Source organism: Pleurodeles waltl, chromosome 11 (assembly GCF_031143425.1).
Source record: "Pleurodeles waltl isolate 20211129_DDA chromosome 11, aPleWal1.hap1.20221129, whole genome shotgun sequence".
NCBI lineage: Eukaryota > Metazoa > Chordata > Amphibia > Caudata > Salamandridae > Pleurodeles > Pleurodeles waltl.
The window spans coordinates 947,740,255-947,755,246 of NC_090450.1; the positions used below are offsets into that span (position 1 = coordinate 947,740,255).

The 14,992-nt window shown below is 43.2% G+C and overlaps 1 protein-coding gene across 1 annotated transcript in view; it reads right to left on the minus strand.

Annotated features, from left to right (window-relative positions):
• The window catches only part of GGT5 (gamma-glutamyltransferase 5), a 271,294-nt gene that overhangs the window by 42,773 nt on the left and 213,529 nt on the right, over positions 1-14,992 (minus strand). The gene's annotated exons all lie outside the window — the stretch shown is intronic.

Here is a 14,992-nt window from a genome sequence, read left to right on the forward strand (position 1 = left end):
CCTTTTGAGCGCTGCGAGGCCCTTGGGCAGTTATGCGCTATATAAATACCTATAACATAACATAACATAACATAACATAACATAACAGTGCCGCTAACCAAAATACGTTAGTTTAACAGTATTTTTAGGCCAGATACAAAAATGAATGTCAGACAATCAAACGGGTGGTATGTAACAGGATGTCAAGATCCATTTTCTAGACATCCTGATAAAAAGATCTAGCCTTGGCAAGCATGCATTTTCTATTTTTGCAAACATACAAGTTATGCACTAACAAATTAGCAAAAGTATAAAAAAAATGTAAAATTTAAAAATAACAGAGAGGCCCAGCAATCCACGTACAACACCTCTGACACTCAAGTGCACTCCTTTTTAAGGCGATGTCCACATGCGGTTTGGCAAAATGTGTCACTCACAGCGTAAGCCAATGGATGAAGTGGGATCACCCACTGACCTATTCTGATGTTGTGGTGAGTGGAAGCAAAATGTGAATTACACAGTAGGACATTGTAGGAAGCTGGCTGTGTATATACCATATCAAAATGAGATGTAGTGTCCACAGAGTCCAGGGGTTCCCCAGAGGCTTAACAGAGGCTAAAGTAGATAATACTAATGCTCTCTTTTGTGGTAGTGTGGTCGAGCAGTTAGGCTTTTCAGAGGGTAGTGCAAAGCATTTGTTGCACACGCACAGGCAATAAATGAAGCACACACTCAATGACTAACTCCAGACCAATGGTTTTTATATAGCAAAAATATATTTTGTTACTTTATTTCTAGAATCACAAGATTCAAGTTGCAGGTAAGTACATTTGCAAGATCCAACATATGTATTAATACCACTTTGTTTTGAATTGGCATGTTATACGGTTTTCAAATAAATAGCAATAATCTGTTTTAAAGTTGACAGTGCAATTTTCAGAAACAGTTCTAAGGGGGAAGAAAAGTTAGCACCGTTTCGAGGTAAGTACAAGACTTACAGTTCTAGTCTCAGGGGATTAGGATATCCACAGGTTGGGGTTCAAGTTAACCCCAAACACCCACCACCAGCGACACTGGGCTGACTGGGTGCAGAGGTCAAAGTCAACGTCGATTTAATATGGGTTCTAATAGAGACTGGGGGCACTCGGAATCAGGCCTGCTTGCAGATTCAGGCTGTAGGCGTCGTCGTGCTGGACAGGAGGGGTCAACCCAGGGTAGGCACTTGCTCAGAATCGGCTGGGGACCAGCTGTAGTCAGTTGGGCCACCTGGACACGGGCTGTTCCGGTCGGGTGCAGAGTGGGCAGGACTCACAGATCCGGGGCGGTTCTGGAGTCTTTGGAAAGAGTTTCTTCTTGGACAGGGCTGCATGAGTTCTTGGTCCTCTGGGGTGCAGGCAGTCCTATGGAGGATTTTCAGAGGTTGCTGGTCCTGCAGGATGGGTTGCCTTCTTTTAGCAGGGCTTTAGAAGCTGGAGACAGGCCGGTAGGGCTGGGGCCAAGTCAATTTGCATCTTCAGTCTTCTCTGCTGGGGTCAGCTTAGTAGTCCTTGTTCTTTCTTCTTGTGAGGTCACCAGGAATATGATGAGCTAGGTTCAGGGGAGCCCTTAAATCCTGGATTTAGGGGCATTACAGGGGTCAGAGGGCAGTAGCCATTGGCTACTGTCCCTGAGGGTGGCTACACCCTTCCTGTGTCCACTCCCTTCGGGTAGGGAGACACAGACCTAACCCTAGTGGTCCCTGTCCTCCAAACCAAGAGGGAGGATTTTGCAAGGAGGGGGTCACCTCAGCTCCAGACATCTTAGGGGTGGTCCCAGCTGAGGTGGTCACTCCTACTTGTTTTCCCTAATTTTCCCACCAGGCTTGCCACCAGAAGAGGGGCTTTGTCCGCGGGGCAAGTATCTCCACTAACTGGTGTGCCCTGGGGCACTGTAACAGGAGGCCTGAGCCTCTGAGGCTCACCACCAGGTGTTACAGTTCCTGCAAGGGGGAGGTGTGAAGCACCTCCACCCAGACCAGGCTTTGTTTCTGGCCACAGAGATGTGGGATGTGGTGAACTTAAGATGAAAGACATCTGTCCTGAAGAAGGTCTTTGTGAAATAACACTGCGGCTGAAACGTTAAGTTGACATCTTTTTAAATGTGTCAGCATCCCAACCTAAGCATGGAGAACAATTTTGTCATGGACTAGAGCACATCTTGAAATTAGTTTCACTGATACCGAGGATTGATCTAATGTTTTAGTGTAGTGTTTGTTACGTATGAAATAAATTACTTACCTTCCACAGTGGTTTTTCATCTTTGACCATATTATGAATTCACAAATTTTGCAAGTATGTTATGTCAAGTGGTTGGAGTCACAAAGTACATTTTTGTTAATTAAACCTACTCTTTTTCTGTTCAGGCTTGATAGTGTGGCTATTAACATGTCTTTAAAATGTACATGGAGTGGGGCTTTCACCACATTGAGGTGAGTATTACTCTGTCACCTCATGGTAGAGGCTGTTTGTTGTATATTTCAGCCATCCAGGAAGTGCTTTCCTTGGAATGCATGAGAGGCTATTTTACTTCCGAAAAGTACACTTAATCATCACACTGTTTGCTACAGTGAATTTTATTACAAGAGCAGAGGCTCTATTGTGCAACCTTTTCCAGCTGATTATTTTAACCTCGCAGTTAAGATCATAGAAAAAAACTTCTAAACCCATAATACTTTTCAGGTGCCCAACAGTAGGAAACATAAATCTAAGCTCTCATACTGCATAAATATAGATATTCAGGTTATCTAAACAGCACAGCCTCTTTTCTTCCCATTTATTTGTCAGCTTTACAAAACTGCTTAACTTGTGGGAAATTCTAGCTCATGTGTTGAAGGCAGCTTTGTTTGTTTTCTCAGGAAGGCAGGTAGCTCAGCTCTGTCTCCCCAGGGCTTGTAAATTTCTCTTTTTCTGTCTTTCTTTGTTTATTTGATTGAGAGCGCAAGCAGCGCTAGACTCACTGTGTGTATTTCAGTCCAGAGTTTTCAAACCTGATGTTCCCATATTGATTCAGGGGAGAAATATTAGTTGAATTGTCTATCTATCTATCTATCTATCTATCTATCTATCTATCTATCTATCTATCTATCTATCTATCTATCTATCTATCTATCCATGGAAAATATCACTTACCCAGTGTACATCTGTTCGTGGCATGTTGTGCTGCAGATTCACATGCTATGCATATCGATTCCGACATCTAGTGTTGGGCTCGGAGTGTTACAAGTTGTTTTTCTTCAAAGAAGTCTTTTAGAGTCACGGGATCGAGTGACTCCTCCTCTCGGTTCCATTGTGCATGGTCATCGACTCCATTGTTAGATTGTTTTCCCGCAGAGGGTGAAGAAAGGAGTGATAAAGTATATAAGCAAAAAAAGAGATGTCCATGCAAATGTAAATGTATATACATATGTACAAATGTGTTAACTTAAATGACTACGGGCTTCCGGGGAGGAGGGAGGGTGCATGTGAATCTGCATCACAACATGCCACGAACAGTTGTACACTGGGTAAGTGACATTTCCGTTCGATGGCATGTGTAGCTGCAGATACACATGCTATGCATAGATTACAAAGCAGTTTGTCCTCCCAAAATAGCAGTGCCTAGCCTGAAGGAGATGAAGTTGTTTAAAATAATGTTCTCATGACAGCTTGTCCAGCTGTGGCTTGTTGTTGTGAGAAAACATCTACACAGTAATGTTTAGTAACTGTATGAGGTGTTGACCATGTGGCTGCTTTACGTATATCAGCCATTGGTATGTTTCCTACAAAAGCCATTGTTGCACCTTTCTTTCTTGTAGAATGTGCCTTAGGAGTGATTACAAGTTGTCTTTTTGCTTTGATATAGTATGTTTGTATACATCTAACAATCCATCTGCTAAACCTTGTTTTGATATAGGATTGCCTGTATGTGGTTGTTGGAAAGCTACAAAAAGTTGTTTTGTTTTCCTAAATTGTTAAGTTCTGTCTATGTGGTATATTAGAGCTCTTTTGAGATCTAATGTATGTAGAGCTCCTTCTGCTACAGAATGTGGCTGTGGGAAGAAGACTAGCAGTTCCACTGTTTGATTGATGTGAAATGGTGAGACTACTTTTGGTAGGAAGTTTGGATTTGTTCTTAGTACAACTTTGTGTTTGTGTACTTGGAAAAAAGGTTCTTCAAGAGTAAAAGCTTGTGTTTCACTTACTCTTCTTAAAGAAGTAATTGCCACAAGGAAGCCAACTTTCCATGTTAGAAATTGAATTTGGCAAGAGTGCATGGGTTCAAAAGGTGGTCCCATAAGTCTGGTAAGCACTATATTTAAATTCCAAGATGGAACTGGTGGTGTTCTTGGTGGAATGATGCGTTTTAAGCCTTCCATGAAAGCTTTAGTAACAGGAACTCTAAATAAAGAGCTATGTTGAATAGTTTGTAAATATGCAGATATTGCAGTAAGGTGTATTTTTATTGAGGAGAAAGCTAAATTTGATTTCTGCTAATGAAGTAAATAACATACAATGTCTTGTATGGATGCTGAGAGAGGATCTATGGTTTTAGATTGACAATAATAAACAAATCATTTCCATTTGTTTGCGTAGCCCTGTCTAGTCGTGGGTTTACGTGCTTGTTTAATAACTTCCATACACTCTGATGGGAGTTTTGAATATCCAAATTCTATGACTTCAGGAGCCAAATCGCTAGATTGAGAGCCTTGGGGTCTGGATGTCTGATTTGACCTTTGTTTTGTGTTAACAAATCTGGTCTGCATGGGAGTTTGGAGTGAGGTACCACAGATAAATCTAGTAGTGTTGTGTACCATGGCTGACGTGCCCATGTTGGTGCTATGACTATCATGTTGAGAGAAGTTTGACTAGAAATGGAAGGAGTGGGATAGGGGGAAAAGCGTAGGCAAATATCCCTGACCAATTGATCCATAGAGCATTGCCCTTGGATAGGGGATGTGGGTGTCTGGATGCGAAGTTTTGGCATTTTGTATTTTCACTTGTTGCGAATAGATCTATGTTTGGTGTGCCCCACTTTTGAAAGTACTTTTGAAGTACTTGTGGGTGAATCTCCCATTCGTGTTTTTGTTGGTGATTTCTGCTGAGGACTTCTGCCAACTGATTGTCTATCCCAGGAATATACTGTGGTAATAGATGAACTTGATTGTGAATTGCCCATTTCCAAATTGTTTGGGCTAGAAGGGACAGTTGAGATGAATGTGTCCCTCCCTGCTTGTTGAGATAATACATGGTTGTCATGTTGTCTGTTTTTATAAGAACATTCTCCTGCTTGAGAAGAGGTTGAAATGCTTTGAGGGCAAGAAACAAAGCTAATAGCTCTAAATGGTTTATGTGCAGCTGTTTCTGTTTGACATCCCATTGCCCTTGAATGTTGTGATTGTTTAGGTGAGCTCCCCAACCAATCATTGATGCATCTGTTGTAATTATGGTGGAAATGACCGCCCCTTGATTAGGTTGCTGCGATTCCGCCACTGAAGGGACATATGTGTCTGCTGGTCTATCAACACTAGATCTTGAAGCTGACCGTGTGCTTGTGACCATTGTTGTGCAAGGCACTGTTGTAAGGGCCTCATGTTTAGTCTTGCATGTGGAACTATTGCAATGCAATACACCATCATTCCTACTATTCTCATGACAAATCTTACAGTGTATTTTTGATTTGGTTGTATAAGTGGAATTAGATTTTGAAAAGCTTGTAACCTTTGTGTATTTGGATACGCTAGAGCTAGTTGAGTATTTAGGATAGCACCTAAATATGGTTGTATCTGTGCTGGCTGTAGGTGTGACTTTTGGTAGTTTATAGAAAACCCTAGGGTGTGCAGAGTTTCTATCACGTACTGTGTATGATTTTGGCATTGTGTACGATTGCTTGATTTTATTAGCCAATCGTCTAGATATGGAAATACATGGATATGTTGTCTCCTTAGGTAAGCTGTTACTAATGCTAAGCACTTTGTGAATACCCTTGGAGCTGTTGTTATGCTGAAGGATAACACTTTGAATTGGTAGTGTTTTCCTTGTATAACAAACCTGAGGTATTTTCTGTGAGCTGGATGAATAGGTATGTGGTAATATGCATCTTCGAGGTCTAATGCTGTCATAAAGTCTTGTTTTTGTAGCAGTGGGTTAACATCTTGCAGAGTTACCATTTGGAAATTTTCTGTTAGGATATAGAGATTTAGTGGCCTGAGGTCTAATATTGGCCCTGAGGGTACCATCTTTTGGGGAATTAGGAAGTACAGTGAGTAAACTCCTGTTCCTAGTTGAGACTGTGGAACTAACTCTATTGCATGTTTGAGTAATAGAGATTGAACCTCTTTTTGTAACAGAACTGTATGTTCTGGAGTTAATTTGTGTACCCTTGGTGGAATAGTTGGAGGAGTGTTTATCAATTCTAGGCAATAGTCATTGTGGACAATTGACAACACCCAGTTGTCTGTTGTGATATTTTCCCAATGTGTGTGGAACTGTTGTAGTCTTCCCCCCACAGGAGATATGTGGAGTGGAAGGGAGTGAGGAAAGTCACTGTTTTGGTTGTGTTGCTGGTTGTTTAGAGGTTTGGAATTTATCTCTATTTCTAGATGATTGTCCTTTATATGTGCCTCTAAACATACCTCGCTGGTACTGGGTTTGATAAGTTGGTTTTGCCTGTGAGGTTGATGCCACTGAGGATTGTGGTCTAAGCCCCCCACGAAACTGAGGCTTACGAAATGACCCCCTATATGGTGTAGAATAGAGAGCACCCATTGCTTTGGCTGTACCTGAGTCCTTTCATAATTTTGCTATTGTTGTATCTACCTCTGGTCCAAAAAGATGTTTCTTATCAAATGGCATGTTTAACACAGCCTGATGGATTTCTGATTTAAAACCAGGGGAGCGCAGCTATGCATGTCTACGAATAGTAACTGCTGTGTTCACACTCCTTGCAGCTGTATCAGCCGCATCAAGGGCAGACCTTATCTGGTTGTTACTGATAGCTTGCCCTTCCTCTACTTCCTGTTGTGCCCTTTCTGGTGCTCCTTTGGGAGATGCTGTATGATATCCTGCATCTCATCCCAATGAGCTCTATGATAACAGGCTAGTGGTGCTTGGGAATTAGCTAACCTCCATTGATTTGCTGCTTGGGACGCAACTCACTTTCCTGCAGCGTCACATTTCCTGCTCTCCTTATCAGGAGGAAGTGCATCTCCTGAGGACTGGCTATTTGCCCTCTTATGTGCAGCACTAACTACTACTGAATTAGGAGGCACCTGATGGGTGATGTAATCAGGGTCAGAGGGTGCAGGCTTATACTTTTCTTCTATTCTAGGTGTGATTATCCTTGCTTTCACAGGCTCATTAAAAATTTGGTCTGCGTGCTTTCCCATGCCTGGTAGCATTGGGAGGCATTGGTACCTAGAATGCGTTGAGGATAAGGTATTAAACAAAACATCTTCCTCTAATGGTTCTGTGTGCATTGTTACCCCATGATAGGATGCTGCCCTAGCTTTAACCTGATTGTATACTGTAGTATCCTCAGGTGGCAATGGTTTAGAGGGGTATGTGTCCGGGTCGTTGCTTGGGATGGGATCAGGGTCATAAAGATCCCGTGTCTTGTTGAGAATCAAAAGAATGTGTTGGAGACTGCATTGGTGTAGGGCTGGTGTGAAGAGAAGTAGGTAGGTTTCGGAGAATGAGGAGGAGAAGACTGAGGTGGTGCTGGCTTCTCCTTTTGTTTCAGCACTTTAGCTGAGGGCTGTGCAGTGTCCAATTCCTCTTGAAATGCCAGCTTTCTCCTTGTCTTTAGTGGTGGTGCTGTAATGATTCTCCCAGTTTCTTTATGGATGTGTATCCTAGATTGTCTCTCATCCATAATTTGGAGGATTGGTTCAATTTCGGACTCTTCCTCAGAGGTTTTATGGCTTTCTCGAAGTCTTTTGGAAAGTCCTTGCTCCTCTGTGTAGCTTGTCTTTTTCGGTTCCGAAGTTTGATGTTTCTTCGGTATCGAAAATGATGAGGAAGGTCTCAGCTCCAAAACTGTCTTTCTAACTTTCGACTCTGAAAATTGTTGTTTTTTGGTGGAGTCTGAAATGGAGCCTTTGATATTTTTTGTCGACTCCAAAGTCATCGAAGGTGTGGCCTTTTTAGGTGCCGAACCCAAGGGTCAGTCACCGACAGTCTTTTTCTGGGCCGAACCATGCCCTTCTGGCAGTGGTGTACCCAAGGCCTTCTGTTGCTTTTTGTGTGGGGGTGCAGGGGTAGACGTACTCACATGCTGGCCGGCTGTGATGGGTCTGTTGTCCTCGGATTCCTGCTCTGACTCTGTGTCTCGGATAGAGACTGCTGTTTCGTCTGTTCCTCTTCGGTAACGTCGAAACGTTCCCCGCTCTTTGACGCCATTTCCAGCCTTCTTGCTCTTCAGTCTCTAAGAGTCTTTTTCGATCAGAACGATCGACAGGCCTTGGAGTTTTCTTCCCAATGGTCTGGAGAAAGGCAGAGATTGCAAACCAGATGTTGGTCTGTGTATGGGTACTTAGCATGGCACGGAGGGCAGAATCGGAATGGAGTCCGATCCATGAGGCTCTCCACGCAGTCGGCCCGAATAGGCCCGAGTTGGGTGTGTGCGCCCCGAAGGGCGAACAAAGTGGTTTTCCAACGGTACTACTGTTTCGCTGCTGGATGATTAATGCGATCGATACAATACCGACGAAAAGGCAGGTTTTCTAAAGTTTTCCAAATCAAAATTTCGGAGCGAGAGGAAACACGTCTGAACCCGACGGCGGAAAGAAAAGAATCTAACAATGGAGTTGATGACCATGCACAATGGAACCCAGAGGAGGAGTCACTCGATCCTGTGACTCTAAAAGACTTCTTCTAAGAAAAACAACTTGTAACACTCCGAGCTCAACACTAGATGTCGGAATCGATATGCATAGCATGTGTATCTGCAGCTACACATGCCATAGAACATATATATTTTGTTAATAGATAGAGGAGCAGATTCATAATTATTTCACACAGCGAAGCAAGACACCTTTCTGCGCTGTGCTGCTGTGGAAGGGAAAGGGCAGGCATGTGCTGTATTTAACATGATTAGTTTTGTATACTTATTTCACATGCTATGGCTCATTCCTGTCCTTTCCCTGCGCTCGCACACATAGTTCTGCCTTGCGCCACCTTAGAAAGAAGAAACCACCAGCTGAAATAAAGACATTTCTCCTCGTTGCACCTCCCCTGGGAAGGCGTAGCTCTTTGACGCATTCCCAGGTTCACTAGTGCTATTAAATCTGGGAATTCACCAAAATACATGGATGCATGTATGGGAACACTCATGTTCCACCCATGGAACATCTCCCTGCAGCAGAGTAATGCAAGGCAGCGATTTGTGCTGCCTTGTGTTACTCCAGATTTACCAAGCCACTCAGGGCCACGCAAGGTGGCCTTGCATGGCTTGATAAATCACGTTTAGGTTTTGCGTTGTCCTTGCACCCCCTTGCATGGCGACGCAAAACCTTGATAAATTTGACACATTGAGAATAATGATGATGTCCACAGGGGTCAGGGTGCTGAGTCAAGTCAGGATGAGTTGGCTAGAAAGAATCTGTGTATTTGTAGATGTTTCAGTCCACCGTTCTATTCATAAGGCTATTTTTTCATCTTCCAAGTCTGTGGCCTCTGATACAGGCATTGCAGTAGCTAAAGCTATTTCAGATTTGATGGCCATGCCTGCAGGGGTAAGAAGGTTGCACTTTCCATATTCAGGCCTGGAGGATACAGTTTTGTAGGTGAAGTGCAATACTAAAGTGGTAAAATACATTGTAAATCACAGCACTTGCTATCATCTGTTATGTTACATAAGGTGAATGACCGCTTTAATTGTAAGATTAGCTGTGCTCTTCCACCAATTGAAATTAAGTTAAATTCTTGATCTAGACCCTATAGACTGGGGGAGCAAATGAGAAGCAAATAAGATGTAACTTTATTCAATATCTTGTGCCTTTCACAAATATGACGACAATATTTATTATGTTGACATCAGTACTGATTTGTTTTATGATAATTCTTATGATGCTGACTTGTTTAATAAAGCAGATGTTCAAAAGCCCCCTGTAAATATTATGGATGCCAAAGGGCAACGTATGTTTGACCCTCTCTTAATTCAGCACCCCAAACACCTCAGAATCTTCTCCTACCAGTGTGGAGGATTATATTAAGTCAGAGCTGAAACTCCCTCTAGATAGGGCCACCAGAGCTAAGATGAGGACAGAATGTTCATGCCATGCACTATCTGATAAACTACTCCTATCCTAGCTCCAAAGATGGCAAGGAAGGAATGGTCCCTAGGATGGGTATCAAGAGGGCTTTGCCCAGATTTTAAGACAAACTATTGGACACTCTTTGTCCGCTTACTATGATTCTGTGCTTGGCAGAGTAAGTAAAGCACTCGGGGAATCCTTTAGTTCCAGAAATAGTTTTGAATGGGCCCAGAGAGCTTTATGGTTTTTAGGCAACGCAGGCCCTATCCAGAGAAAGAAGAAAGGGATTAACAATAAGGATAGATTCAAGACTTGGGGATTTGACAGGATCTGAAGTGGAAATGGGGACTTAAGGTTTCTTGTTTGGGGACAGCTTTAAAAATGAGATAGGTAAATAGGTACAAGCTTTTTTCTTCTCTGGAACTGGATTGTTCGGTTGGATCTAAGAGATGCTCACCTAAAAGTCCCTGGATATTAACCACACAGAATGTTCTTTCAGTTATTTTGGCAGGATCAAGTTTACAAATTTCCTTCCCTTCCCTTGAATTTCTCCAGGCCTTTGCATTTCATCAAAAACCTGAAAACTCTAGCGACGAAACTTAGGACGCAGAGCCTCCTAACGGTGATATATCTGGACATGAGCTTCCTGGATCAGGGCGGCATGTTAATGAAGCATATCTAGCCAGCCATGAAGCTGATTCACTGTCTGTGTTTTGTAGTAAATTGGGAGAAGTCGGACTTGGTTCCTTTCCAGTAAATTGAGTTTTTGGTGGATTCGTACTGAGAGATAGAAATGCTTCCGGAGGCATAGTTAACAAAAATCAAGAGAGAAGTGAAGACGGTGGCTTTGCACCAATTGGCCAGGTTGGTAGGACTTTTGTCTTTTCAATTCAGCCTGTTTTTCCAGGTCCACTCTACAATAGCGCCTTTCAGCGCGTGAAAATAAGACACTTGCGGATAGGTCTCTTTTTGGCAGATGAGATCTCTTGAGACATAGGGGTTCAATAAAAAATTACTTTGGTAGATAAGCCACATAGATTCCTGGAATGGGCAGATCATCTTCCCTACTTCCCCAGATTTAGTATTAGCACTAGAATCAGATGTAACTCTGGGGGCGGCAGCGCAATGTGGCAGGTACTTGCCTGAAAGTGGATGGTCAGAGAGAGAGAGTCATTGCTGCACAGAAATTGGTTAAAGCTTCTTGAAAGCTCTTTTGCAATTTGCAGCTTCATGAAAAGCAAAGTGGCGGGGGCTAGCCTCTTTCTCATGGACAACCTGACAGCAGTGCACTATATAAATTGTTTAAGGGGTGCACAGTCATAGACCGTAGCAGACTTTGTAATGTCTCTACAGCTGTTTTGTCTCAACTGGGGTGCCTTTGCTGTTTTGTCTCAACTGGGGTATTTCGCCAAGAGCAGGACTTTCAAATACAATTGGAATTAGACTGGTATTCAAGAGCACAGGTAGCCCATAGAGATTGGCAGTTACATCCACAAGGCTTTCAGAGCCTCAAAATGTTTTGGGGTCCATTAGGAATAGATCTCTTTGTAACCAGATTAACAGCTCATCTACAATGCTTTTTCAGCAGGAGGCCAGAACCAGGTGCTCTGGCAACAGATGTTTTTTTCGATATTTTGCATGGCCTCTTTTTGTGATGATCTCCAGGTTCCTAGCAAATATCCACACAGGCAGAAAATGTAGTCTGTATTGATAGCACCTCTCTGGAAATCTCACAGTTGATACCTTATCTCCTAGAGCTGGCCTGACATTAGATCATCTCACCCTCCTTTCCACTCCTGCTTGTGAATCTGAGGGGTCATCTTCACAATGCAATTCTAGAGGGTAATTTTAACTTGGTGGTGTGAAGACTTTTAGGGCTTCCTGGTATCTTTACAGGCCTTTCAGAAGTGGCTTGAGAGCATATCTGAGCTTCCCCGGCTCAAGAAACAATCAGAGTACACAAATCATCTTGGAGAGCTTGGGCAAACTGGAGTCTAGATTGGAATATTGACCCTTTTTCAGCAAATACCACATCAGTTCTTAATTTCCTAGTACCTTGGAACCCCCAACATCCATCTTATCACACCACTAATGGTTAAAGCCTGGCTGTTTCTGCAGGTCATGAGAAAGTAATAGCAAACCAATGGGTGAGCACCAACTGGTGTATAGGTTCCTTAAAGAAGTTATATATACTAATCCCCCAAAATCATGTTATTCAACTTTGTGGGAGGTGAACTTGGGGGAAGAATTACTAAGGGCTACCGTTGACTTTGTGTCACGCAAGGCGACACAAGGTAACATAAACACTTTAAGTGGGATTCAGTAAGCCTGGCTCTGCGTGATTTGCTAAATCCAGAGTAACGCAACACTTCACAAATCGCTGCCTTGCATTACTCTGCATTGAGGCATTCCATGGCTGGAGCACGGGCGTTCCCATGAGTCGGCCCATGGATTTTTACGCAATCCTAGATTTACTAATGTCAGTAAACCTGAATTGCGTCAAAATGGTATGCCTTCCCAAGTGAGGCGTAACATGGAGAAATATCTTTATTTCTCCTCATTATTTTCTCTTTCCATATGCACTGCATTCTGCAACGCAGTTAAAAGAGGAAAATGCCTCTAAGTTTTGTTTTTGTGCAGGAAGACACAAAACAATCCTGCCTGTAATACCGGCACCCTTGCACGACTGTGCAAAGCTGGCAGCATCGCCGCTAGGCAGTACAATGCACACCAGCAGCACTAAAGGCAAGCAAACGAAAATTCTTCTAGAAGGGTTTCCTATGAAGAAGGGCCTTCCACTGTGAACATTTTGAAAAATAAATTGGGGTCAAATTGTGCATTTTAAAGCAACATTTTCACATAGATGTGTTCGAAGGCCATAGGCTCTGAAAGGACACTCAATAAATAATCATTAACTTTCAGTCTGTGTCAGGCCAGGAGTTGACCCCATTTTTAGGGTTGAGCGCGCAAAGCATTCTGATTCCTGTTATAATCTCTCTGTGGGCTTTTAACCACGCCCATGTCACACCCATCAGTTTGGTTGGTTCATGGGCTTGCCTTTTAAAATTCGCTTGATTTCATTAGTGGAAGGCATGCATAGGTCATGCCTTTTCCAGTGTTCAGCCTTCCTCAAGAGCACCAGTAAAGTACTGAAAACATATGAGGCTCTGTATTTTCCATATGGTTTTGGGACTACTTTGTCTCTTTATTTCGTAGGCAGCACGATCTTGCTGGGCTGTAGTTGTGTGCTTTGCATGACATCGACCCTGTTACATGGATAATCGCACTTTTGTGGGTTACATGGATAATTGCACTTTTGCCAATACATTTGACTGCAAGCGAACTTCTAGTCCTTTTGTGTGTCTGCTTCGCGCTCATGGCAGCCCTCGGCTCGCTTATGTGAAACTGTTTTACTTTTCATTTTCAGTTTATAGCTAATAGCTCTAACTCGAGCAAACGTGAGACCCATTGCATTGTAAATGCTTGTTTCAAAATGTGCAGTGGGTGAACCCGCCCTGATATCTCCCAATAGTTACCTTCATCATGTCAGAGTCAACATTTTGTCATGGGATAGTTAGCACCAACTTTTTGCCCTGTGTATCTCATTTGCCATGGATATCTCTAGTGTGTCAATAACAGCGTTTGCGTTGGGTGTCCCTTATGCCACAAATGATTCTCCAAAGTGACAGCTCCTGTATTTTCTCACATGTGTTCCATTTAAAGATTCCCTCAGTGTGCCCTGCCAGTATATTTCCCCTGGGTAGCCGGTATGCCAAGAATTACCTACAATATGCCAGCACCAGCATTTTGGCATGTATACCTTCACGTACCTCCACTGTGCCAGGGCCGGCAGCAGACTCACTATTGTAGCACCTTCACACACATTATTTCACTCATAATCATTTTTATTCACACTCACTCTTGATCCTTCATACTCACTCATCTACCCTCATTGTCACTCACTCTTAATCTCACTCATTCTCCCAGGCTCTCTCATTCTCACTCACAGTTACATTCACTCTCACTTAACCTCACTCACTTTCACTCACACGCAAGCTCACACATACTCTCTGTCACTCAAAATTACACGTATACACACATTTGACAGATTTTAATGTTTACCTGCCCCTAGCTGCTTGCACCGGTCGGCTGCCAGGGCTGCATAAACCCAACGGGCAGGAATACATCTCCCTCCGGCCTCACTCACTGAAGCAGGAGACTGACAGCTGGTGTTTTCCACACCACACGGGCTTCAGCGTTGGGCCTTTTGCACTCTAACTGCACCTTCTACGAACTTACTAGAGGGTGGGACGAAGGCATTCAGGCCCTGACCCAACCCCGTGATGAGATGGAAGAGGGTTAGGCAACTGCCCCGGGCGACACGGGGCTGAAGCCTGAAATGCTTGGGCGACTTCTGCAAGTGATGTTGCAGCACATCACAAAATGGGTGACCCAGTGGCACGTTGGGCCTCTTAGGTCGAGAATGAGATTTCTCAAACCCTTGAAAATCTGTTTGATGGATGATCCAGGTGGCGTCATGTGCCTGGACCACCTATCAGATACATTCATTGCCCTAGGCTGTTGCTAGATCCTCTATTGAAGTCAGAGTCAGCAATTTTTAATTTTATTTTACCAGTAGTGAATAATGGCCTATTAATGACCATTAGTATGATAAAAGAGGGCGGACGCTCGAAGCCCCTAAGGGCTAGCCAACACTGTCCAAGGTAAGTAACTTGTTTATCT